A 21,202-nucleotide genomic window follows, 5' to 3' on the forward strand; every position below is an offset into this window, starting at 1 on the left:
CTGTGGTCATTTAGCCCATCTGCCTTATTAAATTAACAGTACTAGTTATGTTTTACTATTCTATTCAGTCTCAGGGCCTGATTCAGAGCCGGACACTCTTTGAGAGCGCTCGCTCTGAATCAGGGCATCCCTGCTTTTTTTTAAAGATGGCCTCCTGGCCGCTCGCTTGCGATGAGACTCTTGTGGTAGGGTCTCGTTCCCGCAAGCCCCAGTGAGCTTTCGGCTCTAATAGAGCCGGAAGCCCACCACTGACATCACTTGTGATGTCAGTGGGGCCACCCCAAATGGCAGGCGTTGCTTTGGGAACGCCTCAGTTTGGCCAGCCAACCCCCCTGCCCGCCTCCAAAACAGGGCAAGCTGTCAATCACAATCGACAGCTGCCCTGCTTTGGTGCGAGACCCGTAGCGACGGAGCGCCCCCCGTCGCTGGCCGGGTCTCACGCATGCGTACGCGGAGCCGGCTCCGGCATGCGCATGTGCAGTGGGGGACCATCGATCCACTAGCGAGCGCTGTGCGCTTGCGAGCGGGTCTGAATCAGGTCCTCAGTTTCTTAGTAACAACTTAGAGAGGGCAATAGAGAACTAGGATAAAGGGGATATATTTCAGTTACACTTGGGGCGGAATTCAATTCTTTCCAGCCCCTATCGCGCCCGACGGAGCTATTCAATTCTTGCTCCTGTCCAGGCCCGAAAATAGTGTTTTTGTCACCCGGGGCAAGACAGTAATTTGGCGTCCCCCTCCCTCTGGTAATTCCCCCGCAGCAGTGCCCCCATAGTAGTGCACCTATAGTAATGCCCGCTGAGGTAATGCCCCTGTACTAGTGGCCATATGGTAATGTTCCCATAGTAATGCCCCTGTAGTGCCCACATGGTAATGCCCCCATAGTAATACCCCTGTAGTGCCCAAATAGTAATGCCCCTGTAGTCCCATATAGTAATGCCCTCTAGTAATGCCCCTGTAGTGCCCATGTAGTAATACCCCTAGTAATGCCCCTGTAGTGCCCATTTAGTAATGCCCCTGTAGTGCCCCCTAGTAATGCCCCTGTAGAGCCTCCTGGTAATGCCCCTGTAGTGCCCATGTAGTAATACCCCTAGTTATGCCCCTGTAGTGCCCATTTAGTAATGCCCCTGTAGTGCCCATGTACAGCCCCCTGCTAATGCCTCTGTAGTGTCCCCTGGTAATGCCCTGTAGAGCCCCCTGGTAATGCCCCTGTAGTGCCCCCTGGTAGTGCCCATGTAGAGCCCCCTAATAATGCCCCTGTATTGCCCCCTGTTAATGCCCTCATAGTGCCCCCTGGTAATGCCCCCATAGTGCCCCCTGATAATGCCCATGTAGTCCCCCTGGTAATGCCCCCGTAGTGCCGCTTACACACACACAAAAAAAGAAATACTTACCTTAAACCCCGCTCCTGTGACCGCCGCCGTTGGGTCCATCTGGCTGCTCGTCGGAACTATGGGAGAGACGTCATTACGTCTCTCCCATAGTGCCTGTGGGGAGAACCGGAAGCTGGAGTTCAGAAGAGAACTCCAGCCTCCGGTTAGTGCGGCGCTGCAGAGAAGAGCCGGGCGCCCGCTGGTAATAACATCTCAGCGGGCGCCCGTCTTGGAGTCTCCCTGCGGCGCCGGACTGGAGGTCACTGACGCCAGGAGCAGCGGTGCACCCGGTGCACGTGCACCTCCAGCCCCCCCCCTAGTTGCGGCCCTGCTCCTGTCGGGCATGAAAAGCTGCCAGCGCTACATTTCAGCTCGCAGCCCCTGGGGGATGAGAGCTGAAATGTGCGAAAAGTGACATGTTTGGGTGCCCAAACATCGCGATCGCGCCCAGCACTTTGGTCGGGTTTAGCTGCTTTACGCGGCTAAACCTGACATCTATGGGTGCGATCAGCGCGAAAATCTTGGACAATTGTATAGCGGCCCGCGATCTCCTGTCACTTTAGACGGGAGATGCGGGCCACGAAAACAGTTGAATTCCACCCTTGGAGTCTTGTTAATATGGCAAATTTATTTCCATATACAGCCAAAGTTTCAGGGCTACTCTACGATGCCCATTTGTCAAGGTAACAATCAAAAGTAGTAAAAGTGGTTCTTATGTTAAATAGAAGATGCACCTGAGTGTACTCACTACAGACCTAGAAGATGCCGTCCCCAGGAGGCTAAGTGGTATCCTCCTGCGAAGACGCACACTCTCCCAGTGCCCTCTGGTCACCATGGAGACCAGATGCTCTCCGGGACCTGGAGCGCATCTGGGGCTGCAGGGAGGGAAAAAGAGTGACAAATAAGATAAACTGCTACATAAAGGTAACACAAATTAGTTAAAACATGTAACAATGTCAACAAAAGCATATGGGGCCTGGAGAAAACAAAAACAGAAAAATAGATATGCTACATTCTCCTGTAACACAGCGCTAGATGCTTTTTATGTTTGGCATGTACCTGTTACATAGTTTGTGCTTAATTGGTGATAGTAGAGGCAAGCAGAATTAAGGCACTAAAGCTCGATTATAGAAAGCAGTAGGTAGAAAATATATTATATGGAATATAAGTCTTGAGCAGGGGGATGAAACTACGTAGAAGTTGACCTTCCCTATCTTCTCCACATATTGATGGGGGGATATGGTCTATAATCTTATGTTGAAAAACTGCCAAACTATGGCCTTTCTCAGCAAAATGTTTGGCAATGGGCAGATCTGATATCTTTCCTGACAGGGCATCCCGTATGGCTGACCTATGTAGGGCCATCCTCTCTCACATTGTCCTGGTGGTTTTTCCCTTGTAGTGGAGGCCACACGGGCAAACAATCATATAGATAATGAAAATACAAGGTAGGACATGATTTATTTTATATGATTTGCCACTATGTGGATCTTTAAAATCACTGCCCACCATCATATTGCTGCAGGTACTACAGCTAAGACACTTGTAACAGCCATTAGATCTTCTCAGGTAGCGGGAGGCAGATTCTCATATTTTACTGAATTCCATGATGTCTGTATGTACCACTGTGTCTCTGATGTTGTTGCCCCTTAAGTAACAGGCCATATGCCTTTGGTTCTTTATCTGACAAGACCACAAACCACAATGCACTTGCAGCTCTTTGGATGACTGGGCTAGAAATTGTGAAATGATTTTTCCATGGAATCACCAATTTAGTCTCCTTAAGTTTGATTGTAGCAGTATTGATCTGGGTGTTGCTAAGGCCTCTTGTTTCTGTTGTGTGAGGTGCGTAATGTCATAGCCTGTATCTATAAATTTAGAGATGACCCGATCAATTGCTCCTTCAACTGCACGGTGCTCACTGGTGATCCTTTCTGCCCTGAGCATTTGTTATTTCGTTAGTCCCCATTTCAGGGCTCTTGGGCGGTGGCTAGATGCCAGTTCGAGTGTGTTTTTGTTTGTAGGTTTGGAATAAACTTCTGTCTTTATATTGCCATTGGCAATGGTAACCTGAACATCTAAATAGTTAAGAGTATTTAGGCTGTACTGGTATTTTAATCTGATTGGTGAGGTCCTGTTGTTGATATTGGACATTATTCTAAAAAGCAATTTTCACCCCCAGTCCAGAGCATAAAAGGTTGTCTATGTACCTACAGAAAAACAGGATATATTTGGTCAATTCCTGATTTTCAAAGAACATTTGTTTTTCTTCCAGGAACATGAAAATGTTAGTGAAAGAAGTCCCATAGCACAACTAGCCAGCCTACAGATAAAACACTCTGTCATATAAATAGTAATTGCAAGTTAGAGTTAGAGCAGCAAGAGAAAAATGGGGAGGTAGGGAAAAAGAGGGAAAAATTATAAGTCCAAACAATGGTCAAAAACATGCGTACTTTAATATTAGCTCATTGAGCTCAACTGAAACTGTTGATCTTGATCTATCAATCTGCACAAATATCCGCAATATCATTACTTCAGAACACTATGCAGTTTCTCTGTGAAGCAAGCCAGAAACCACTACTGGGATGCTGCTATCAAACAACTTTTATTGAAAAATAATCATATTAAAATATGCTCACAATACAACAAATATAAATGTAAATCCCACTTCCAGTCCTTTCAGAATCCAAGAACAGGAAACAATGTGGTTGGTTACCATTGTTGTGTCATACGTATATTTGGATTCTGTGAGGACTATAACTCAGATCTGGACAATATCCATTGAATGGTGGACAGTTTTATTCAATATATCTCCAGTAGTGCCTGGAGACTACAGATAAGCCTTTTATATTTGATCTACTTCTATTGTCTGCATATTTTAATTTGAGTATTTTTCAATAAACCTTGTTTGATGGTAGCACACCATAGTGGTGGTTACTGGCTGTTTTCACAGTACTGGTGTGGTTTCAAGCAATTATTTTGGGTGGATTGAGACAACACATTTTCAGATACGCTTAATTAACTAACTGAAGCATTTACACTTGCAGAAAGTATGATTGCAACTATACAAAATACATGGGACCTGCATGAGTTTACAAAAACATCAGTGTATATTTCTTTAGTGTTAATTCTCTGAAAATGTCAAATACAAAGTTGAAAATAAAATAAGCACAAATTAGAAAATAAAGAGCAAATGAAACTCATCAGTGATTGATGAACTGTGACTAATGTGTCCTTTCCAGATATTTGTAATTTAACTGGGTATCTTCAGAGACGTACAATCTGTATATTAACACATGCTAGTCCCAAGAGCTTGGGCATTTGAGAATGGTCTCCTCAGAAGTAAATGTTCATAAAGAGGCATCAATTACAAGCCATTTTAGGGGTTTTAAATGTAATCCAGCAGTACTGCCTAACTAAATGATTTGTGAGAAATGATCTCCAGTGAATTAATAGAGCATAGTGAGGAGAGCTCACAATGATTCTGACTTAATGACTGAAGAAGATCAAATTAATTAGATGTGTCCATAGAGAGTTTAGGCGGAAGCAGATCTTTGTTATCATTTCATTTAACTCTGTGTCCCCCTGTTTAATGCATTGCTTATTATAAAGGCAACCTGTACACAGGCTGGCAAACTGTAAATGACAAACAATTCAGTAATTTAGGATTACACAATCTGTACACTTAACCTTTACTCAGCCACGTTTGTGCCGATTTTGCATCACAGGCAACCATACATTTTTTGTAAGATTTTACAATCTTTAATATTTTACTTGTGACATTTTGTTCAAAAAGTGAATTTTATATTATGTTTTCTTTTAGGACAGTAAGGGGCTTTCTAAGTTTTGAGTTCTTCATGATATGGGTTCAACAAGGTGCTGGACATTTCCATAGAGATTCTGGTCTATGTTGACATAATAGAAGTGCGCAGTTTCTGTAGATTGTTGAAAATAAAGGCTGAAAGGAGAGCTTGTGCCCAATAGTGGTGTTTCTGCTTTTTTTATATTACCCTAATGCTAATGAAATAACAGTACAACTAATAAGAAAAATCCAGAGTCTGCTAACAAGTGCTGAAATGAAAACTGCAGCGTTGTAGCTTCCTTACCATGGTTCTGAGATCTAATACACTGGCCCTTTGCCAAATCAGGATTTTTAATGCAATATGTCAGTAGCCGATCCATATGCAAATACAGGATGTCAACTGTGAGCAAATGCATTATCTCCTTCTATGATCTCTGGTGCCAGTGGTCCACGAGAAGTAATTTAGATAACCACTGATTTAGTGCATATTAATAACACTGAATTATACTTTGCGATTTTCCACTTTATTTTATTTATTTTGTAAAGCGGTAAGACCATTTTGTGGTTCACCAGCATTTTTTTTTATCTAAGTAACTATAAAACAATTTCCATTAAACCTACAGTAATTTCTGTCAGAAAGTTATCCTAGTTTTCTTTTTTTCTCATCTAAATTCTAGTACCCTTATCATAGGATACTGAGGTTAATAATCATTTATTATATCATTAACCACACAATTTTCCTTAAAAAGGTAAACAGACTTCCAGTAGTAGCACTGTGTTTCCCAGTATGCCTTGCAATGGACATACAAAATGCCATTACTGCAAACCCATATTAACAGTGTGGCTCAATTGGACTATTGACCCAGGCCTCCACATCTAAATAGACCTATTATCATAACCTGCATAACAATAAACAGCCACCCAGCTGGCCATATATCATAAATATTATATTTGTATTTATAGTTTTCTCAAAAATAATGCAAATTTTCTAATTTGATATATTTAAGAAGACATTAAGGCTGATAGTTATAGGGTGTGTACACACCCATTTGCTACTGGCCCGACCCATGCAGCATTGGTCACTGCTTTTCCACTCCTACCAATTCCAGGAATTTAAACTACAGGCTGCACTCTAAAGGTCACTAGTCTTTTCTGTCCACAAAAGTTTGAATGTTTACACTGTTTTTTTTCAGCTGGACCAGAGGTACACATCATCTTGGACCTGTCCCCTTATGTTAATATCTGCAATTCTGGGGTTAGTATAGCACAATTCAGTGCGATTCATGTCATCCAACCTCTGCATCACCTACTTCAGTCAGGAAGTGGCCGGCACTGGGAGAATAGTTAACTCTCTTTGGAGGCCGGGAGAGTCCCCCCAAATTATTGACTCTTCCAGACCTTTAGGGAGAGTTCAACCAAAAGATGGGAAGGCCACCAAGCGCTGTTCATAAACATAGATCCCATATATGCAGTATATGCAAGAAGATAAAAAATAGTAAAGCTTAATACATATAACTTCTAATTGTGTCCTTCTTTTTCATTAATAAGGTCACCTTGATCAGGTGAATAATGGACTCCACCTCGAAAACACCCTCTTAGAGGCTATATCAATGAGTGTGAGAAATAGTAACTCTCTTTATCCAAGCTCCCATTTGCATCTTCCACAATGACAATAAAATGGCAGAAACCTCCAAGAAATCATCAGAAAATGGCTTCTCATAGTGTAAAAGAGTAATACAAAATGTATTAACAATAAAAGAAAAACAACCGCAAAGGGCCTTAAGGAAGGCATTCATTTGAGCATGAAGGGATAGGTGGTAGTTCCTGAGTACAGCACCTTTTTCCCCAAACAATGAAGCCTCTCAGATGGTCCCAAAGGGCAGCAGGCCTCTCATCTCCCAACAATGCATTTTGGATGTGTATCCTTCTTTCAGGGTGAGTTGGCATGCATGAAATGTTCGTGAGTAAGACTATCCTGTGTTTTGCCCTGGGGAATATTTAGTTCTGAATAGTTAACTACTTTTTCATTCTCTCACCATAAAACCCAGTCACTGTATTTCTCAGGAGATAGCACACACATGATGGCATGATTGGACATATGCCAATAACATGCCTCCTTTTTCATCACCATTATGATGCCCTATTTCATAGAATAATATGCTACAATGATCAGAGTAATATAATTATTTACTTTTCTAAAACGAAAATGGATTAATTAAATGGACTTCTAAGTACAGTACACTTAATTCAAATTAACATCCTAAAGCAGTTTGTTGTGTCCATATGCATTATTTTATGCTTTGTAAATGTGACACACAGAGACTACATATGTGTTGACGTGTGGCACTAACTCAGTGATGTTGTTAATGATTGATCAATTGATTGATTGACTGATTTATAGATAGACTGATATAAAAAAAATATGTTTACTCACATGATCAGTGCTTTGTATCTTTTAACTTTATTTAGAATATTTAGTTGTTATACAATAATATAACATAGAGAAAATATATATCCCTAAAGCAGTGGTGTGCAACCGGCAGCTTAGGAACCTCATGCAGTCTTTAAAGGGATCTCATGCTACCTTATTGACAAGAATAATGTACAATCTTTGGTCACCTTTTTGCTAATTTTAATTAAAGATGCTCAAAAGTTTTAGACAGGTTTGATATTCAATTAAATTTCACCAATTCGATTAACCACAAACATGTTCATGTTACAATAACCATTTAATCCTGCATTGGTACTAATTGTTCTTGTGGCTTGTGTTTGCCATTTGAAGTTTGCATTTGCCGATCATGCTTGAGTTTCATAAGAGCATATGATTTCATCTTTAGTATTTCTAACAGGCTCAATCATGACTCAACCATCTCAAACACAGATAAGCCTGTTTCTCTTTCTCATATTTAGCTCAACTTTTTTAATCAACAAGTTCAAGAAATGCTGCCAATTTCCATTTTTTTATTGATTCAATGAATTATATGTGGCCATTTTGAGCATCTATAATTGTGATATTGCATGGTTATATCTTCTTACCATCTTGGCTAGCTAGCCAAGTCTAGCTAGTCATGTCTAGTGTCTAAAAATGAATGTCTAATTTAAAAATGATGGTTAATTACAAATATAAAACAGAGCCCTTTGGACACTTTGTGAGTCCCTGGAAAATATCATATTTTGGGTTTGGTACAGGATGCTGGCATTCAGGATCCTGGCGGGCAGAATCCTGACACCGGAATCCCAACAGGGTCACAATCCCAATAGAAGTAGGTAAGCATACTCTCCTACCCACTAACCCTCCCTCCCCGAAGTCAAAACCTAATCCTCCCCCCCAGTGCCTAAACCTAACCTCCCTCCCCCACAGCCTAAACCTAACCCTCCTCTCTAGTGCCAAACCCTAACCATCCCCCTAGTGTCTAACCCTCACCCTAATCCCAATACTTACCGTTGGGATGCTGGCAGTCGGGATGCTGGCGCCAGGATTTCGACTGGTGTCGGGATTCCGGTGCCAGCTTTCTGAATGACGGAATCCCGACAGCAGGGATAATAACTACATGCCCATCTTCTTACCATTGCTACAGTGTCACCCTCCATTGTTTTTATTGCTTTGTATGAGCAGCAATTGAATTCATAAGTTATTGAGCAAATGTTTTATATTAGTGGGTGGTATTGACTTTAGCTATGACTGATTAGTCACTTATTTAGTAAAAAGTAAAATGTTATCGCTTTAATTTGAGGGATGTCATTTAATATGGGTCTCAAATGTTAAATAATTCAAACAAAATAAGTAATTTAAAATATAATTTTGAAGCCATATTTTGCAGGAAACCTTTTTCACTTTTAGTTTGTCCCAAATTCAGAAACTTTTCAGCATTATCTTCACAAGCTTGTTCATTGGCCATCAAAGTCATCTTTACTGTTGTTTATATGCAAGCAACCCATTGGTAAATACTGGTATTATCCTTACTTATTTTTTTGTTTAATAAATAGAAGCATATACAGATTATTGCCTTTGTATGATTGTGAATTTTGACATTTTAAGTTTAATAATTATTCAATCCCAGTTTATTAATGATATTGCAGAATCAAAAAATAGGAACTTAAACAGTACACAAATAATACTGTACTTATACATGGAAATATCGAGATAAAAATCATAATACCAACGTTATGCAAATAGCCCATGGGCTTTTGAACATTAATGCTGCATTGGATACGTGGGACATATTGTTATGGTCTTAAATTGCTAAATGATATCCATGTACCATAGGTCATGAATATATGTAATGCAACTGTTCATAACACAGATATAACTAGATCTATAATACTTTTAGTACGATCATTTGTTTATTTTAAGGGATAGTGTAATGCTGCACAGTAATTAGATATTTTAGCTCTCTGGACAAGAGAAAACACTGATTACCTGTCCCATTATGGTGGGCCGATAATAGTCATCCATGGTAGTGGGGCACATCTGGCACTGCCTTTGCTTTGGCTCTGTTAGTATTTTGTGTAATCTACTGTATATGTGCAGTTTCTGTGTATATAGTGTAATACAGCTGCTGCCTGTAGTTCTGTAATGTCCAGAATGTCTTCACTGATAAATGGAGCAAAATGTGAGGGAGCGACTTGTAAAGAAACAGACAAATTGTAAGTGCAGGCTCAGGTGTAAGAATTGCAGCCTAAACTACACTACATCACTCACTACACTTAATTCTTCCAAATACAACACTCACCCAATTAAATACCTCATGCCCATCCATCAATGCTGTATACATTAACTCTTACCCACTACTACTTACCCAATGCCATCCCTCAAATACTGAAAAGCACCTTACTCAGCATCACTCCCTGACCCCATACCTCACACTGAAATAATTGTCACTCACAAATACTCCCTTACCCACTACATTACCCTCACTCACCACCATTCATTGTCTATGCTTCACCCACTGTAATTCCCGTCACCACCACTCCTTGACCCCATAACTGACCCACTGAAATGCCAGTCTGGGCTGCAATTAGCAGAGAGCGGCATCCAGTGGAAGCAGCTGCTCTGCCTTTCGGGCAGCCCTACACAGCTTCTAGGGGCTGCAGCCAATGCAGTCCCTAGAAGCCGGTGTTATGCGCAGGTGTGGCACCACCACCACTCGTGCGCATGTGCCAGTCCTGTTGCCTGCCAGATCTATTGCGCAGGCACCGGGACTCAACATGCCGGACCAGTATCAGCGTCAGCCCCCCCCCCCCAGGTAAGAGAGTAGGAGCCACTGCTGCTCATAACTGACACACAAAAACCTTTCCAAAACCTGACAAAGAAAAAAAAGAAAATTGTACAACATTTTAATTTCTTAAAATAATTTGTCCTACCTCTCAATGGAACCATTCCAATTCATTTCTCCTTGTGCAGACTATATGACTAATTCCAACTGTATTTCAACACCGGCATGGGGTGCAGGCTAGGTCATAATAAATCATTCTAGATGTGGTTTCTAAAATGCAACCTGTATGGGGTATGACCAAAAAAGACAAAGTTTAGTCTTTGTGGATAACGCACGTAATGTTAGCATAGTGTTATGGTGGAACATCATAATTCATTGGATCAGTGTTCCAGATTGCTGAATTTTTTTCCCAAGAGTAAAGAGAAGGATTGTACATTATTATATGCTGGGTGAACTATCTACTGTAGATGTAATACTGTAGCTCAAGGGTCAGGGAACTTTTTTACCTTTTACCCCAAAATATATTTAGATACGCTGACGTTACCCCTTGATTTGAAAGGAAGGAAATCATATAGTAGAGCCCCCATAGTTATGCCCCTGTAGTAGTGCCCCCATAGTTATGCCCCTGTAGTAGTGCCCCCATATAATGCCCCTGCAGTAGTGCCCTTGTAGTAGTACCCCCATAGTTATGCCCCTGTAGTAGTGCCCCTGTATTAGTGCCTCCATATAATGCCCCTGTAGTCGTGCCCCCATATAATGCCCCTGTAGTGCCGCTTATACAAAAAGAACACTTACTTTAATCCCCGCTCCTGCATCCGCCACCGTCATGTCCGCCCGGCTGCTCCTCTGAACTATGGGAGAGACGTCTCTCCCATAGTGCGCATGGAGAGAGCCGGAAGCTGGATTTCAGAAGAGAACTCCAGCCTCCAGCTAACGCGCCACTGCAGGGAAGGAGCCGGGCGCCCGCTGGTAATAACATCTCAGCGGGCGTTCGGCTTAGAGCCTCCCTGCGGCCTCCCTGAGCCTCCCAGCCGGGCATGCATATGAATCATTCTATATTACAGAATGATTCTTTTGCATGCCCGGCTGTCTGTCCATTACCCCCAGGAATTAAATTTTTACCCCATGTGGTGTAATTTACCCCTGTTCCCTGACCACTGCTGTAGCTAGATACAAATTTGTATCCAGTGATGTTCATATATCAAATCCACTGTAGGCCAGGTATTTAATAAATGTTATAGTTGAGACAGACTAAAATTATGTCATTAAATTGTTATTTTCTCTTTATAAGTATTTTTTTATTTACTTTACTGAAGACAGGCATGACAAAAATAATGTAAGTAAGGAGAAAAAAATGTCTTTATCATCATCCCCATACTATAATTTAAAAGGAAAATATAAATAAAACTGGGTACACACTAAATGACTGTGTACCCAGCGATGTGACCCTTGACCCCAGTGCCGACGGGCCAACGGGCCGACATATAGGGTGGTCCGTACACACTGGGCGAACCGGTGCCCGACCACCAGATATGTCCCGGGCCACGCCGCATAGTGCTGCATGGGATCATCAGCCGCATCGCCTGATCTTCCTGCATGTACAAAAGATCAGGCGATGCGGCTGACGACCCCACAGGAGCGCGCACTACATGATGTAGTGCATATACACTGCACAATATTGACAATTTGTTGGCCAAATCGTTTCGGCTTTGGCCTTAATCCGGCTTGATAAAGGCCTAAGCCAAAACGCTTTGCTGCTACTGCTCCTGACTTAGAATGCCAGCACTTTGATTCGGGATAAGGAACCACGTTGCTCCCACAATTCTTCAGCCTCCCTCCTATTACTGCCCGAAGGAAATTATTCTCCCTCCCAGATGATATACGCGGCTACAGTATCAAGGTACTGTCTACTCTTCCAGTTAATCCCGGCCAGCCAGATTCCGTGTGCAGCGGACACAGCTCATGACACCGCCCCCACTATCTGCTAAGGGGAGCTGGAGTAATACACTGAACTGAGCGTTATAGCTGCGAGCAACCAGACAGTGCAACATACCGCTCATTTGGACCCAGGCAAGAGAAACTACAGTACATGGCTATGGTGGGATAATCTTTTAAGGGAATACGGAGCTCATTTTATTATCCGGCTAAAGATAGCCTGGTTAATTACTGCTATATAAACTGAACAGGCATCACGCTTAATACTATTCACCACCACTATTGATTTGTGTCAAGTGGAACCAGATTACACAAATTTGCTGAACACAAAGGCATGGTGATTTTCTGGGTGAATTGTTCTAATTAATTTGGAACTTTATATATAAGTGCTGGATTAGAGATCACTGACTGCAATTGCGGCCTCTACACTGCCTTTGTTTTATATATATATATATATATATATATATGCATTTTATTTGTACTAATCAGTTAATTAGAAGCATAAGTTATTTTGTATCTGAATAAGAAACTGTTGTATTGTTGTAGCAATTGACTACTCATTGGTTATGGTATTATAGAGCTGCTACAATAATATATCCATGAGTTAGGCTGGTATTCTTATGTTTCTGTATGTGGTTTTATTTATATTTTGTTTTTCTTTTAATAAATCGATTATAATTTTATATTTATATATAATGCCCCTCTTTCACAGCTGTAATTAAAACTATTTGCTATAATTTTGTCATCCTCATTTAATTGGGGTCAATTGCAAAAGGCCAAAGTCTTGGGGTAAAAGGAAAGATTATGCCCCACTTTAGTATGACAGGTACCGCGATCATTCAAATAGAAGACACGGCAATTCATTGTACAGTACATACTTTGTTCCCTTATTCTAAAGAGTTGTATACAATTGAATTATGGATCAAACAAGTAGTGTAATCTCTATATTAAAATAAGTAGCAGGATGGATAATTTGAGCACTGGATGGTTATGCTTTCATGTCAATTTATTTCCTAACGCACAGAAACCACTTTAGTTGAACATGCAAAAGGAAATGTAGCGACATATCAAAGCAGTAGTGATTACTGGCAACATGTATGTATGTTTTATTTGTGCACATATATGTGCGTTGCGATTTATTGCAACATTTAGTGTATTGGCTTACAAACTATCTCCAATTAGTTAGATCAGTATCATATTTTTATATTAAAATGTGTGAGTGTAGCTGTAACATGTGCATATATGCATGTTTTATGCAATGTGCTGCACATTATAAATGATTCGGTCTACTTAATAAAATATTATACTTTTATGTAGATTCTGTTATTAAAATGTATACACTTGTGCCATTTTTCTCCCAAATCACACCTCTTAGGGAGAATACTGTATGTATAACAAAGTGCCACACTCTATAGTGTTTCAAAGAAAGAACCTCAAAGATGAAGGCCAGGTTTGAAGCACAGTTTCATTAATACTGGATGGCAGGAAAGCAGCCAAGTCCCAGATAATGAGGAAGGAGTTGCATTTTTTTAAAAAGCTATCTCGTGACAGGGAAAACAAAAATGACATTCAGCTGACGAATACGCCAAGTTTGACCTAGCCTTATGACCCCTGACAATCAATCTTACCTGCTACTTCGTAAAGAATTATAGCTGTGTCAATTACATTTGACTCCGAAATTTTACAATTCTCATTTTGTGCTTCTTTATCCTATTTAATAAATGGCTTAAGAAGATAAATGTCTGTGAGCAGCAGATTGTGCAGAACACAGGCATCTCATGAAAGTACAGAGTACAAGGGTGGAATATGTACAATCAGTATTCTATTGTCCATAATATTTTAGTCTGTCTGATGAGGAGATAGGAAAAAGATGACTGGTGTAAGTTTTGCTTCCTGTTCTTTTGCTCGCTATATGATACTATATATATATATACCGCTTACTGAGAATAATCATCTGCGACATACACAATAAATTGAAACATTACTGCTCCTCACTTCACATTGACTCCATACATGAAGAATTTGAACATTTCATTATAACAGAGAGTATATTTCAACAATACCAAATAGAGCAGTGATTGACAATCCAGGTCCCTCAATAGCAATATTACATACATTCTGTAAGTTAATGTTATATAAAGTGATATAGACTAACACTTTCTATTGGAAGCCTTTAGTTTGTAAACTAATACATGCAGAGATAAAAATAACATACAGTATTAAACATCTATATATTGTAGGGGATATTTAACAAAGCTTGGAGAGATATAACATCGTGAGAGATAAAGTACTAACCAATCAGCTTGTAACCTACATTTTATAGGTTGTGTTTGAAAAATGACTGGAGCTGATTGGTTGGTACTTTATCTCTCTCCAAGCTTTGATAAATACCCCCCTTAAGTATGTATATAGGGACTTATGGAGTGTTAGGAGCAAAGCAAAGAAGAGAGAAAATTTTAACAAACCATTGTGCAAATGCATTTATTGTTTTTCATGTAAGGAATATCAGGGCTGCTTTTACATATAGCACACAAATACGGGGTTTATTTTTACACTGAAATTTGGAATTAAACTAGGACATGCCCGCCCTATCTCTTACTCTCTCTGCACATTTACCCCTTTGCAGTGGTACTTGGATTTTCCAGAGTACAGATTTGCCTCATTTTAACTCCTTTTATTGAATTGCTCCTAACTCTGCGTACACCCAACTACAGTATAAGTCAATAATGTTTTGCTAGTATTATCAGTGTTTTTTCAATAGCATGCAGTTACCATTTAATATAGTTATTCCGTTTTAATTAACAGGACGAGATTGGAACTGGTGTTAAGTCACTAATTGGCTGAAAAATACTGCTGCTTGGGCTGAGGGCTGTGTGGCTGGATATTCCACCAATGTGGTCCCATGGGGCATAATTAATAAATTTAGATTATAATACATATGCAGTCAGATCAACTGAATCAGTCTTAACAATAGCATCATATCTAAGGTTACACATAACAAGAGACATATTTACCAAGAGATGCCAAGCAGTATATGTTGAAATAGTTTTTTTCAAAAACAAATCCTCCATCTGTTTATTAATATACTGTAAGTGTGAGGCTGGGTACACGCCTAAAGATTTTCTGTCCAACCATCCAACTAGCTGATTGGTTGGAATGAAAAGCTGGTAAGGTATGAAAGCAAATGACAAAAAGCAATTTGCTCCCAAACACTGGAAAATGGACAAAAACTGTTGTTGAACAAATTGTTTAGATCAAACATTTAACAAACTTGTCTGAACGTCCATTTTCATCTGTTTTCTGGCATTAAGGAGCGAATTGTTGATCATCATACGTTACCAGATTTTCATTCCAACCAATCAACTAGTTGGATGGTTGGACAGAAAATCTTTAGGTGTATACCCAGCTTAAAGGTAATTTATTTTCTATGGTATATTTGTAGTAAAACCTATGTTGTAGGAAACTTATTTTTTTCTTTCAGCTAAAGCTGGGTACACACTAGACAATGTGTGTACACAGTGACACACAATGCGACCAAACGATATATCGATGTGGTCTGTACACACTACACAATCGTGTACGACTGCCCAATATGTCATTCCCCTGCCGCATCAAGAACCATGGTGTCAATCCTCGAATCTTCAGATTGGCCTGCACTGTAGACCAATTTAAAGATGTGACAAACGTCGCACAGGAGCGAGCAATAGAGTGTACACATTTGACGATGTGGACGATCTGTCGTTCTGATACATTGGAAATTGGCAATTTGTCCACACTCGTCATTCCATGTAATCTGGTGTGTTTTAGGAAATGTGTCTTAAGATGGTGTAATTATTTTTCAAGGACACATCTCACATTATAAGCATGTGTTCAACTAACATACATACATTGCCTGTAATTTTCTAGTCAAGTTAAGTAGCTGTGAGACCAGCCTCCTATTTGATAATGCTCCACAAGAGGATCAGCCTTCTTCAATTGTAGTGTCCTGGTAAACAAATCTGTATCTACTGTAATACTAGAGACCAATGTATAATAAAAGAACCACAAACATCCTGCTAACAGGAATAACCTTCTTTGCAGTTAAATGACGTTCAACTTGGGATGATGTATATTGGTGTTACTGATCTTTGAAGGATCCAGTTTTCGTTTTCTTGTTATTGTCTTGGAAGGTGGACTTTATACCCTAAAGCTGTCTTTGTTGTGCTACAGTTCAGAAGCTCCTGAGCTGACCACAGGGAATTTCCTAACCTTTATAAAGAAAATATTTTTAGTGACTTTGTTTGAGGCCTGGAAATGCCCGCAGTGGTGCAGCAAGAAAAGAAATTAGATAAAAATATATTGCTGGAAAGATGTGTTCTCAGAATTTGGAAGTCGCTAGCTCTTTCTTTATATTGAAGTCTAGTGTGGCATTATATATCTGTTGTAACTCTTAGAACACTGTAATGTAATATTTTTTATATTTCATGGTATTATTACTAACAACTAGTGGATGAGTGCCGTGTCATATGTGTTGGTGTGTGTGTGCTATTGGAATAATTTTGATAAATTACCATTCTAAGCTACAGTATGGCTAATGAAAACATTTATCATAGCTTGCATAGAGATAAAGTGGAGAGAGATAAAGTACCAACTAATCATCTCCTGTCATTTTACAAGCAGTGTTTGAAAAATGACAGTTAGGAGCTGATTGGTTGGTACTTTTTCTTTGTCACCTTGATCTCTCTCCAAGCTTTGTATCTTGTCTCTCATAAAACTTAAAAAAAAAAAAAATCAAATAAGAAAGCCAGCATCATTTTGCAGGAAATATCATCAATGCAACAGTTTTTGAGAAAAACATAATAGTGAGGAAGACGGGGGGCTAATATAGAGTTGGTCATAAGATTTCACTGCGAATGTGCACAAAAAGATTAAGTACCAACCAATCAGCTTCTGTCATTTTTCAAATACACAAGAATAAGCAAAATTATAAACTATTATGAAACAAGTGGAAGCAGGACTAAAGAAAACATGAAAAACACAGTTTTATATTAAGTCCAAAAGGGCTGATTGTGCCTGACTTGTGGATCCATTTGGTTTCTAAAGGTGCCTTCACACTAGACGATATATTACACGATTCGCCCGATTTCGACGCATCGGAACGACAAATCGTGTAAAATATATCCAAATCGTGAGTGTTCAGCTACAGTATATCTGAGGGGATGTACCAGAAAGTACATAAATTCTGACCTCTCATTAGAGGTCTAGATCCATGTAGAGCTATTAGTGTTGTATCGATGCCAGGATAGGTCACAGGGATTTCATAGATTTTGCAACTTGTCAGTTTTATATAAAATCTCAGGAGTATAAATGGTCCCCCAAATGTTGTAAAACTACACAACCCAGCATGTTCTGCACCAGTTTTGCTATTTGGCCATGCTAAAAATGTTGCACTGGACACTGGGATTTGTAGTTCAACAACAGTTGAAGGGCCACTTATTGCCCACCCTGCTGTAGGCCTAACTGTTACTGCTGGCATTGGTTGCACAAACATTTGCTGTGCTCTTCACACACAAACTTAGCTCTTTGTGGCACCCAAGAACAGAAGGATGCCTACTGTATGAGTGCGCAAATTTCAGTCATGCTTGTATTGTACAGAAATCCAGGTTTACTTGTGCAACTGGTTTTCACATTTCCAATCTTCTGGTTAGTCCATGTCACAACCTCTGTTATCATGGCAACATCTAAAAAGAACTCAAATAATTTCAAGGGTGTGTCTGCTTGACACCCATTCCCTTTCGGTCCTGGTTTCTGTTTGACAATATTTTGCATTAGTATTCTTCTGACAGCTTTTGGCTTTTGTGACCACACATATCCGTCTTTTCCAAGAATTTCATGACTGTCACCATCTTGCTCCTCTTTCGAATCTGATTCACTTGCACTTAGTTCACTGTGGTTGGCTCTTCATTGGGTTCACGGTCGCTTTCATTCCAGCTCAAACCATCTTCAATATCGTCCTTACATTCACTGTCGAGGTCACTTAGGTCGCTTAAAATCGCCAGAATGTCTTCACTTGACAATCCCTGTCGTATCACCATTGTGTTATGCTGTGCACGTCACAGAACCTCGAAAAAAGAGAAAAATATTTATATTTCATGGAAGGTACTATAGGGTCCATTTGACCCCAAACAGAAATAAACATAAATAAAAAATAAACAGAAAGACACGAAAACTAGCAAACATGTGCCACATTGTTAGGAAGGCATTACGAAAAAATACGTTAAAGGCGAGGTCACTAATCGTAATAAAAAAAATGTGGGTCAAAGAGAAGTGGAGTCACAGAGACCCCATGGTACCACACCAGGGTTAACAATGCAAAATAATGGCATTGTCTAAGCATCTACTTTATTCCAATAGGTCGCCTGACTTAGAGGCTGATTCAGCATTGCTCGCAACTACAATGCTGGAGGCAGATTCCTGATAATCATGAGTCTGCACGTGAGCAGGACCCATTCTGTGAGTGTGCAGAAAGGGTTCTGTGTAATCGCATGCAGTCCATTCGATGCCTCTGCCTGATTGACAGGCAGAGGCATTTAAGGGGTCTTTGGGGATGGGGTCTGCCGGAGTTCCTGGAAACGGGGACGTATCCTCCCCATTTTCCCGAGAGTGGCAAGGTAATGGACTGTGATGACAGATGCAGTTTCCTCGCCTTGCAAGCCAGCCAGGCTGAGTAAGCTGAGGCTTACTCAGTTGGCCGGCGGCCCAGCGCTATCCACCATCGCAACCATTGACCACCGATGGTCATGATGGTGATCCCAGCCTGCGACCACAGTCACAGTGCTGGGATCGCAAATGCAGCAGGGGGTGTCATACTGCATTTGCATATTAGCAAGGACGGAATTGCAAAGCTGCCTGCGTGCAGATGACATGTGCATGCTTGTTCCCAAGAAGAATTGCAATTTGTAGAATAAATTGCCATTAACTTAACTCAGACATAACACGAAATACATTTCATTGAAGTCACATTTAATGTTTTACTTCAGTGAAGTCACAATTGAAATTTAGCATTGAAATTGACAGTTTTCATCATCAGCACATAATAATAGCTTATCGCATAGCAATTAGGTATATTGTATAATTGCATACAAAACTTTTTTATTAATATTCTCAACACTTTGCCAACTGATATAAATACATCTATTGTATTGGCTACTAGATATTAGATATGTAGTCAACCTGCACCCTATTATATAAAACCCATCATATTATTATCATTATATTGCTGCAAAGGCAAAATACAGGCTGCACATGAACTCTAGTGGTGGCCAATACCAAGTTAAAATATATTTTTTTAAATTACCGGGTCCAAGCCTGGCACACTCTAAGGTACCTGAGCCTGTCTCTGGCTGTCAGCAGGTTGCTAAGGGGGCTGGCGTGACTGTGAGAGTTGTTACTGGCGGCGGCTGTAGTGTCAGTCTTTGGGTCTGGGTCTACTACAACACCAATCCATAATAATCAAATGTAAATAGTTTCCCAAATATAATCTCTTGGGTACCAGCCACTTGTAACCAGCATCCATCAGCTGCCACCTCCACCCCAGTCACTGACACCAGAATGTCTACACAACCCAGGTTGAGTATCAGAGCCAGAGGCAGTGCACAGTTGTGGCCCTAGAACATATATTATTTTCTAATAACAGAATACCATTACATAGATCCCAAAGTATGGGAGAACCTACCTTCCGGAGGGACTTTCCTGCCTTAGTGCTCATTTTGGAGTGCAGCATCAGTGGTCATATAGTAAATCCTCCTCTGGGCAGGCTGAGACTCAGTGGCTATCTCTTGGGGCATCCAGCACTGAGAAGTGCCCACACTGCGGATCTTAGGTGGGAAGAAAGACTGTTGGCCGCCATTTATGTCATAACATGCAGTCAGCTGTCGGGGACCATGGATAAGCGTGACGCATCAACTGATTGTGACTCAGTCTCCTCGTCTTCTTCTGCCCTCACTATTACAGTGGCTACTGCCACCCCTTCAGTGACCCTCCAGTCTCCCTCCTCCGAAACCAAGACATTTGGGCATCCCAAACACAGTTGTTGGTACGCCGGGGTGAATTCCCAAAAGCCAGTGGGAATACCGAGATCTACAGCATTCTTAACTCCACGTCTGCCAGGTTGTTAATTTTTAAATAAACTTAAATATCAAGGTTAAACATATGCCACATTTATTTTATACTTTAATCCTTTACCAGTACATAGTACAGAACTGTGCAGTCTACAATTCCAGTGTAAATGTAAAAATGATTACCTAGAGCCTTTGAACAGACTTATTAGTTAAATATTGTAGTTTTTCTGGCCGAATGCTACTATCCAGTTGTTAAAAATTTGTATTGAATTGATGCATGCGTTGGCAACGAAAATTTCAATACAAATTTAGATGACCAAATACATTGATAATGTGATTAGATGTTATATTGTAATTATACAATGACGTGATCTAACAAACCTATAACTATCAGACTAGATGGGCCAAGTAGTTCTTATCTGCCGTAAGATTCTATGTTGTACTATCTTACATTGCACATACCCTGCTAATGTCTTTCTGAAGTATGAACTTTAATGTGAATGATGCACTTGATTGTTTATTGACTCATGATCTGATTATAAAATGATCTATTATAGACTAATCAGCTCATAACATGCATGCTTCATTTGCTTGTGGATGTTATTGTACAGAAACACATTTATTTATTTGGAAAATCTTTTAAAGAGGGTACATTATGCTGTCTCCTTAATTTCCAGAACCACTGTCAAGTTATAAGCTAAACATTAAACACAAAATAATTGATTACAATGTGCTCACAATCAGAATACATATAGTAATATCCCTCGGTGCAAACAT

The 21,202-nt window shown here is 40.2% G+C and overlaps 1 protein-coding gene across 3 annotated transcripts in view; it reads left to right on the forward strand.

Annotated features, from left to right (window-relative positions):
• POU6F2 (POU class 6 homeobox 2) overlaps positions 1-21,202 on the forward strand; it is a 750,988-nt gene that overhangs the window by 529,336 nt on the left and 200,450 nt on the right. The window lies entirely within an intron of this gene.

This window comes from Taudactylus pleione, unplaced genomic scaffold (genome assembly GCF_031769625.1).
Source record: "Taudactylus pleione unplaced genomic scaffold, aTauple2 ptg000208l, whole genome shotgun sequence".
Classification (NCBI taxonomy): Eukaryota; Metazoa; Chordata; class Amphibia; order Anura; family Myobatrachidae; genus Taudactylus; species Taudactylus pleione.